General features: G+C 47.6%; 1 long non-coding RNA gene across 1 annotated transcript in view; it reads left to right on the top strand.

Annotated features, from left to right (window-relative positions):
• The first annotated feature begins 304 nt into the window (after positions 1-304).
• Positions 305-9,593, top strand: part of LOC114095793 (uncharacterized) — a 29,958-nt gene continuing 20,669 nt past the window's right edge. The window contains exons 1-3 of the long non-coding RNA XR_011705213.1: positions 305-622; positions 1,657-1,754; positions 3,228-3,369. This is a non-coding gene — a long non-coding RNA (uncharacterized lncRNA). The remainder of the gene's footprint in view (positions 623-1,656; positions 1,755-3,227; positions 3,370-9,593) is intronic.

Here is a 9,593-nt window from a genome sequence, read left to right as displayed (position 1 = left end):
TAAAAGAGCATTCCAGGAACAAACCTAACTCCTAAAAGAAAGTACTTTTGAGATTGCTTGTTTTGAGAGAAGAAGGTGAGACTAAATGATAATCAACTGCTTGTTCCTTTAAGAAAAAAGGAGCAGACTGTGTACCCCACCTAAGATGGGTTGAAGCTTTCAAAGAAATCGTTCCTCTTACAAAACGTAGAACGTGTTTTATTTTTGTACACTTTTGCTCTTTTCCTGGGCGGGGCGGTAGGGGTGGAGGAACCCATAAACACAAGTCTTGTTCTTTTTGATTGTAGAACCCTCTGAGTCAGTAAAGGGAGAAGACCTTTCTGGAATAAGTAAAAGTGAAGCTCTTTCTTGAAGAGCCCGAGCAGCCTCTGTGCAGCTCTCTGGCCTCCACTGAGGCTTCTGCTGACCACCATTCTCTTCACTCCTCCTGGCGGTGAGACTCCAGAACCTTCTGCCGCAGCAATCCTGCCTCATTTCCAAGCAGGACCACCCCCTGTGGCCAAGCCGCCTCCACCTCTCCCGACCCCTGCTGAGCGGTCCTTCCTGGGTGGAGCTCCTTGAGGTCCCGTGAAGTCCCTGCAGTTAAGCACCCAGTGGGAAGAAAGTCGCCTTCCACCGTCAGGTCAGTTCTCCCCTCTGGGAGCCAGACAGCACAGCAGCCCCTGGGCTCCCACAAGGGCTCCTCTGAGCCAGCGCGACAGTTTGGAGCAACGGCAGTGTGTCTTGTCATTGGCTTTATTTTTTCAGTATTGAATCCAGGCCCCAGCACAGGCTAGGCAAGAGCCCCGCTCCTGAGCCCCACCACCAGCCCCTTGTCACAGTTTTAATGAATGTTCCAATCTCAGAAGACAGAAGTGACACTGTTTCAGCAGAGCCATCCCCTGGCATGAGCAAGGATTTATTTATTTATTTATTTATGGCACCAGGGATTGAGCCCAGGGGCGCTTAACCACTGAGCTACCTCCCCAGCCCTGTTTTGTATTTTATTTAGAGACGGGGTCTTATTGAGTTGCTTAGCCCCTCGCTGTTGCTGAGGCTGGCTTTGCACTCACGATCCTCCTGCCTCAGCCTCCCAAGCTGCTGGGGTTACAGGTATGTGCCAGGCCCTCCTGAGTTTTATACCTGGGTGACACTTATAGGAACCCTTCTACGCCAGGTCGCCGTCATGGTTAGAGACACTTAAACTCAGTTCAGACACTTAAACTCAGATTAGCACTTCCAGAATCCAAAGGTTTTTGAGGCTTTTTTTTTTTTTTCCTGATGAGTGACATCTGCCTAAAATGAGGTTGAGTTATTGAGGACTTTTCTGTTGTAAGTGACAGGAGCTCAAATTGAGTTGTCTTAAAACAAAGAGATTTGATGGCTCACAAAAGTGGAGATTCTAAGAGTGGCTGACTTGAGGCCCACCTGGATCCGATTGCTCAGCTGGGTGTCCAGACATCCACACCTGCCCCCTGGGGGGTTCAGCCGTCAAGCCTGATTTCAGCCCTGAGCCTCACCTGACTGCTCTGTGTGCCCAGGTGCGAGTCTTTCCTGGACCTCATGTGGAGTTTGTGCTGCCCCCTGAAGGTGCCCAGCACCAGTTTCCTCCCCTGGGTCAACATTCATTCCTCTGAGCTCCAGTCTCCTAACACTTGTTGGCCTCTTACCCCTCAGACCCTCTCCTGCAGCCGGAGTGGGGAAGGCCCGTGAGAGTCTGGTTGTCAACCTGCCATGTTTCAACAAGGAAGTTGCCAATGAAGTCTTGTGCAAAGGTAACCTCTCACCCAGGCTGTAAATAAAATTTAGGTTTGGGGATGTCTTTTTGTTGGCTGCTTTTCAGTGGTACTGGGGCTGGCACTGGGGGCCTGGTACATGCAAAGGCAAGTGTCACTGAGCCACACCCTAGGCCCCCTGGGGATACCTTTGTGCATAAGAGTCTAATATTGCTTTGACCTTTTATGTGAGCAGGGATTATTTTAGCCAAAAAAAAAAATTTTTTTTTCCCTATGAGTGCATTTCTACCTTGACTATTATTGTAGATAGAAATACAGGGAACGAGGCCTCTTTTTTTGGAAGCTCCATGTGCGTGTCTTTTATCATCAGGGTCGGTCTGTAGGGAAGATCCATCTCCCTACAGTGAACGTTTCTAGGCCTCCCTCCCTTCTTGACTCTCAGGATGAGAAGAGCCTCGTTCCGGTTCCCTGTTCTCACAGCCTGGGCTTCCTCTCTGCCAGGTCTCTGGCCCCCCTTTTCTTTGCTGTGCTCAGCCTCTCCCCCAGGACCCCAAGGCCCAGCTCCTGACTCGGGTTGGGTTCCAGAGCTCCCTCAGCACGGGTGTGTCTGCTTCCTCAGACCCTCTGGGTTCGCCCACTGACCCAGTGTGGCTGCCTTGTTCTTGTAAGGAACATGTGAGTCGTGGGGAGGGCTCGGGAGGGAAGCTCTGTCCCCTGATTGGCTTCCCATTTGCCTCTGGTGTACAACAAACCTTCCCAGACCCTCCCAAAGGCTCGCTCCCTGCTTCAGGGCCTTTGCAGGGCTCTGAGGAAGCCCCCTACGCAGGGCTTGCAGGACAGCCTGCCTGTCCAAGAGGGGTGCTCCAGGTGCCAGACGTGTGGCAGACCACCGAGGGCAGTGGGTGGCTGGGTGGGTGGATGTCAGCTTCTCAGGGACGCAGCACTTCGGGATGTCATGAGTCAGCCTTTATGACCTGCTGGGAACCTCGCCGCTTTGGATGTTTAAGAACGTTTTCCAAGTGTCAAAATAGCTTCAAAATAGAACATTTAGAACAAAGCCCACTTATGAGAAGGGGAGGACAGAGGACCAGGACACTGGGACAGGCCACGACTAGACCAGGGCTTTGCCAACTTCTGTTAAAGGTTCAGATGGTAAATATCTTAGACTTTGTAGGCCAAGGAGCGAAATTCAGGATATTATGTACATACTTACATAACTGTTTAAGACATGACCATTTAAAAATAGGGGACCACTCTTAGCTGGACACCGTCTGACATCAGGCCTGATTTGGTCTCTGCTGTGCTGAGCCCTGGACTAGGCCACGGAGGAAGTATCCGGGTCCAAAGGAGACTCGGTGGAGCTTTTTGGAGCTCAGGCTGAGCCTGGCGAGCGGCAGGTCACTCCTCGCCTAGCCTCTCTCTAAAGGTGAAGAAGGACCACTCCGGGGAGGTCACCTGGAACTGGGTTCCTCCTGTGTCTTCATGCTTCTGTTCGGGGTCTGTTCTCTGCAGGACCGGCCAACCCCATTCTGTTCTCCCTCCCTGCTTCAAGAAGTCCCCTCCAAGAGGCCTGCTCCTTGGGAATGTCCACCGGCCATGCCTGCCTGATGTCCACTACACGGGGAGAAGCCAGGCCTTTAACCACCTCTGCCAGGTGAGACGCGGGTGAGCTGGGAGAGCTCCCTCCAGTGTGCTGATGGTAGGACTTTGAGTGAGGAAGGGAACCATCTGTGGCCGCGCCCAATACGGTAGCCATCAGCCACGTGTGGCTATGGAGCACTTGAATGAAGCTATGGTGGCTGAGGATCTGAATTTTTAATTTCACTTAATTTTAGTTGATTTGAATGACCAGGGTCACCTGTGCTGATGGTGGCCCATAATAGCCAGCACAGTTCTAGGCTATTAAAAGCCTCAGGAAGCTGTAGTGATGGGTACAAAGGCATGTGATGTTTTCTCCAAACAGAAATCTAGTCTTTCTCGGTCTTTTCCACCTTCTCACTTTTCTTTTTTAAGTTGCAAATGTACGTAAGAAGGAACTATTATCCCTGTTTCATAAATGGATATCATTGCCAATTGCTATAAAATAGAAGGTAACACACACACACACACACACACACACACACAAGTGTTACTAAATTCCTGCCAGGTACCATTGCCTGCCTCAGTCATGAGAGCATAAGTCTTACTCTCCCCTGGTCAAAAATGGGGGTGACTGTGGGGTGCCATGGCACCAGCCTGTAATCCCAGCCATTTGGGAGGCTGAGGCAGGAGGATGGAGGCCAGCCTGGGCAACTTAGCGAGACCCTGTCTCAGTGGTCTTTCAACCACTGAGTCACATCCCCAATCTGTTTTTTTATTTTTTATTTTGGGACAAGTTTTCAATAAGTTGCTTAAGGCCTCGCTAAATTGCCGAGGCTGACTTTGTACAAGTGATCCTCCTGCCTCAGCCTCCCAGCCCACTGGGATTACAGATGTGTGCCACTGCACCCCGCAGGAAAGGGGAGCCTTTGTTGCTCTCTGTTCTCTGTGCAAATGACATATTTTTTCGTGATATTAAATTCTATTTTAAAGTTTTAATTTCTATGTTTTATTCAAATGCGCTTCTGTGAGATATCGATTGCTGTGGTTATAGCATAAAAGGTACGTGTTTACAGAATGGTGACAAGGTGTGGAACACGAGTAGGTTAGTGTGACTCCCACCCTCTGGGGACCCAGACAATCCCTGTGATTTGGAAGGTCCTTATCTGTCAGACTAGAGTGATCTTCAGGGAAATTTGAAAAACTTCCCTTTCCCTAAAGATGGATCTCCATGGTTTCTGAGGGGTCTTTGAACCCCCAAATTCTAAGACTAATAATTGGGGGAAACTTTAAAAAAAGAGCAAGAAGCTACTATGATAAGACACACTACTGATTGATTATCTGGCACTCAGGGCAGCTTGGTGAGCTAGGAACAGCAATTACCTCCATTTCTAGAGGCCCAAGTCACAGAGGGGATCCACCTGTCCATGGTCACACAGAAGTACCTGGTGGGGCCAGGACCGTGCACCTGTGCTCTTAGCCACACACAATCCCCGTGGCACAAAAATGTTATCCAGTTGATCTTGTTTTCAAGGAAAAGCTTAGATCTTTGCTTGGGTTTCCGTCATATCCTTCCATTCACTTTGACTAAAGGCCCAAAGCATCTTCATATCAGTCACCTGCTCGGATTCGTCACAGTTTAAGGGCTGCAGACATCAAGGGGGAGGGAGCCATCATTGTTATGGCTTAGATATGAGGGGTCCCCCCAAAGCCCATATGAGACAATGCAAGTATTTTCAGAGGAGAAATGATTAGATTAGGGAAGATGTAACCTGATCAGTGGATTAATCCACTGATGTGGATTAACTGGATGGTAACTATAGGCAGGTAGGGTGGGACTGGAAAAGTAGATCACGGGGTGGGGTGTGACTTTGGGGTTTATATTTTGCCCTTTAATGGGGGCGATGGCCAGAGTCTCATTGGGGGGTTCTTCTTCCTTCCCAGGATCGTGTAAGTGACCTGAAAACTTAAAGTTTCAAATAATTTGTGAAGAATAAAACACAAATAGTCAGAAACATGTTTACAAAAACGAAGCCCCTGATTGATCTCGTCCACATGGGAGCTGGAACCAGACAAGTCAAGATGGCTCTGATGGTTTATTTAAGGGGGTACATCAAAGGCAGGGATGAAGTTTCAAGGGCTGATGTCTTGCAGTCAGCAGGTTGATTGGCATCTTGGCAGGTCACACCCATCTCAGGTGCTGGGAGGGATCTTTGGCAGAGCTTGAGGGGGAAGTTCAACTGCATACGGCAGTCAATCCCTGTGGGGGTGCCACGGGGAGTTCCCAGTGCCAGCCTTATCCCCTCCCTAGGCTACGATGCACAACACGTCCACTCACAACCCACGGACGGCTCATGACAGCTCTTGGTGAGCGCAGCTCTCTCTGCTTCCTGGTTGCCGTGTCCTGAGCTGCGTTCCTCCTCCATGCCCTTCCACCTTGGTACCTGGTGGGGCCAGGACCGTGCACCTGTGCTCTCACCTCTGTCACAGAGCATCGGAGTCACCGACCATGGGCTGAACCTCTGAAACCTTGAGCCAAAATAAACTTTTCCTCTTCTACATTGTTATTGTCGGGTCCTTTGGTCACAGCAACAAAAAAGCTGACCCAAACCATCACAGTGAGCATGGGTCCAGGTGAAGCAGCAGAAGCTAATGCAAGAGCCGGCCTTGCAGGAAGTCCAGCGTTCAGGAACCAGGAGGGTAGAGGCACCACGATCCGCTCTTAGGGAGAGACCTGCAGGAAAAGCGTTTGTGACCCATTGAGATAGGGCTGGGATACATGTCCCGGGTTCCTCCTCGGCAAAATGAGTTCTGGCACCAGGATTAAATGAAATAATGTGATGAAAATATTTTAGACTCTCCGAGAATTACAGATAGCTGTGGGCTGGTGCTGGAAATGGGTTAAAGATCCCACATGCAAAGACTGGTGTGGCTGGCAACCTGGACCAAACTGGCTGCTGGTACAGGAAATACCACCCCTGTGTTTTTCCTCCTCTTTACTGTTCTTTGGCAGTCTGACTGCACAAGGGGGCAGTTCAACCTGTGTCTTTGCTGGACTAAGAGAAGTGACGCAGAGCCTGGAGAACAACAAGCTGCCACCCAGATGGTGGCTTCGACCAAGTCCTCTCCCTGGCCTGCAGCACTGATTGATCCCTGGGTACAATATGGCTTCCCTCTGGAGACTTTTTTACCTTTGCGATCTTTGTTGCCAAACTGGCTATTTGTGGGAGGTCACTGCTGTAGATACTGGACCTTAAAGTTATTCGATATCTAGAGTATTGAAACATTTAATAAGTTCTAGCTTTTGCATATGGTTGTCCCTTATTAAAAATGTCTTTTTAGGAACTGGGATTGTGGCTCAGTGGCAGAGTGCTTGCCTAGCATGTGGGAGGCACTGGGTTCCATTCTCAGCACCACATAAAAATGAATAAAGGTCCATCAACAACTAAAAAAAAAAAAAATTTAAATTTCTTTTTAGATTTAAAGAAAATTTTAGATTTATAGAAATCTAATGTAATTTTGGATTTATAGAAAATTTGCAAAGATAGTACCGGGAGTTTTCTTAATTCAGCTTTGCCTGATTGTTATCATTTTTTATTCCTTTTTTTCTCTTTGTAGTACTAGAAATTAAACCCAGGTCAGTTTACCACTGAGCTAACCTCAGCAAACCCCCCACCAACTTTTTTTTTTTTTTGACATAGGGTCTTGCTAAGTTGTCCAGGCTGGCCTAGAACTTGAGATCCTCCTGTTTCATCCTCCTGAGTCACTGGGATTATTAGTGTATGCCACCCCACCTACCATGGGACTTTTGTTATATAACCATGGTACCTTTGTTAAAACTAGGAAATTGATGTTAGTTCAGTGATATTAACTATATTCCAGTTACATTCCACTGATTTCCCACCAATATCATTTTTCTATTCCATGATCCTATTCTGGGTACCATATTGTATGGAAGCTCCTTTTTTATTTTATTATATTCTCATCTTTTATTAGGAAACATTTTCAACATAAAGAAACTTGAACAAAGCAAGGACCCTGTCTCAAAATAAAATAAAAAGGGCTCAGTGGTAGAGCATCATGCTGGGTGCCCCAGAAAAAGAAAAAGAAAGAATGAGAGAAAGAAAGAAAGAAATTTGAACAGGTAGTACAATGAACATCCATATATCCTGTATCTAGATTCAACAATTAACATTCTGCTGGGTTTTTTAAAACTCATACATATAGCTATGTCAATACAGTTTTTCTCTACTGGAAGATAAGTTGCAGAGTTGGTAGCATCTCCTCCCCCCACCCCTCCTCCTCCTTTTCCTTTTTACCTTTTGGTACCACAGTTTGAACTCAGGGGCACTTAATCACTGAACCACATCCCCAGGCTTTTTAATTTTTTTATTTTAAGACAGGTCTTGCTAAGCTGCTTAGGGCCTCACTACATTGCTGAGGCTGGCCTTGAACTCACAATCCTCCTGCCTCAGCCCCCTGAGTTGCTGGGATTACAGGCATGCGCCACCACGTCCAGCTGCATCTCATCTTTAAGTACCTTAGAATACAGTGAAGAGTAAGAACATTCTCCTACATAATTGTGATGCCATTATCCCACTTAAAATTAATAATTCTATAATATCTAATATCTAGTTCTAAGATTTGAATTTCTACAGTTGCCTCAACAATGATTTTATGGAATTTCCCCCCCTAAAACAGGATTTAACTAAGTCTTGTGCATTGTGTTTGGCTTTTGTGTGATTTAATTTCTTTTAATCTGAAACAATCTTCTTACCTCTATTTAAAATTCTTTCCTCATGGACTGACTTTGAGTTCTAGCCAATTTTCTTGCAGAATATCCTACATCTTGATCTGTCTGATGTTTCCTCAGAGTGTCACCTGATGTCTGCTCTATTTTCTGTATTTTCCGTATCCTGGAAGTTTGGTCTAGAAGCTTGTGACACTCAAGCCTTATATTTTTTTGGCAAGGGTCGTTCAAAGACAGTGTGTCATATCAGGAGGCACGTAACTGCCATCCTGCTGGGAGTGCGCCTATGCATGGTCACTTGGGTAGGACCCTGCAGGACACATTTTGTGAAGGCTAGCTTCTTTTTCCATATCATGCACCCCGCCCACACACACTTCCTGCAAAACCAGGGATTGAACCCAGACTGCGCCACCATCGAGCTACATCCCCAGCCTGCCCCCAGCCTTTTTTTTTAAATTTTGAGGCAGGGTCTTGCTAAGTTGCTGATCCTCCTGCCCCAGCCTCCTGAGTAGCTGGGATTACAGGTGCGCACCACTGCGCTTGGAGACTACCTGCTTTTGCTCCCTAGAGGGTTTTTCGAGGTTCACTTACACTATTGCAAGAGCCCATTGACGGCTCATTTTTGTCTCTGAGGAGGTCATCGTACGGGTGCGCTCTCTGTCCAGAATGATGGACTTTGGGGGTTGTTTCCACTTTGGGGCTAGAACAAGCTTGCTATGAACTTTCTGGCACAAGTCTTTTCATGGACTTATATTTTCACTTTTCTTGGATGAATATGGCAGAGTGGACTTGCTGGTTCACAGGGTAAATGTGCCAAAAAAGAATTGCCCAAGAGACGGCCCCACTTACACAGCTGCCAGCAGTGTCTGAGACTCTAGTTGCTCAGGCCCTCACCACGTCACTGTTGGCTGTGAAATGTTCCTTCTTATTTCTGTTTGCATTTCTCTTACCATGAGTGACATGGAGTACTTCGTTGTTTATCTGCCTAGGGAATGACTTAGCAGAGACTTTCAAAGACACCCCCCATTTTTCCCGTGTATTATTTTCCTACAGATGTCGCAACAAATTACTACAACTTGGCAGCTTAAAGAACAGAAATTGGGCCAGGCATGGTAGTGCACATCTGTAATCCCAGCGGCTCAGGAGGCTGAGGCAAGAGGATCTCAAATTCAAAGCCAGCCTCAGCAAAAAGCGAGGTGCTAAGCAACTGGGCGAGACCCTGTCTCTAAATAAAATACAAAATAGGGCTGGGACGTGGCTCAGTGTCCCGGTGCCCCTGAGTTCAATCCCTGGTACTCTCCACCCCCCAAAAAAAGAACAGAAATTGGTGGTCTCACAGGTCTGAAGGCTAGAGGTCCAAGATCAACGTGTTTTTCTCTGAAACCTGTAGGGGAGAATCCTCCCTCGACTCCTCCAGCTTCTGCTGTTGGTCAAGAATCCTTAGTGTTCCTTGGCTCGAGGATTTCCCGTTCCCGCCTCTGCCTGTCACCACCTGGCCCTCCTCCTTGTGTGTCCTCATGGCATCCTCCTGGGCCCGTGTTTTGGTCTAA

This window comes from Marmota flaviventris, chromosome 18, assembly GCF_047511675.1.
Source record: "Marmota flaviventris isolate mMarFla1 chromosome 18, mMarFla1.hap1, whole genome shotgun sequence".
NCBI classification, from domain to species: Eukaryota; Metazoa; Chordata; class Mammalia; order Rodentia; family Sciuridae; genus Marmota; species Marmota flaviventris.
Note: the sequence above shows the minus strand (reverse complement) of the source record. Positions and strands in the feature narration are given on the sequence as shown.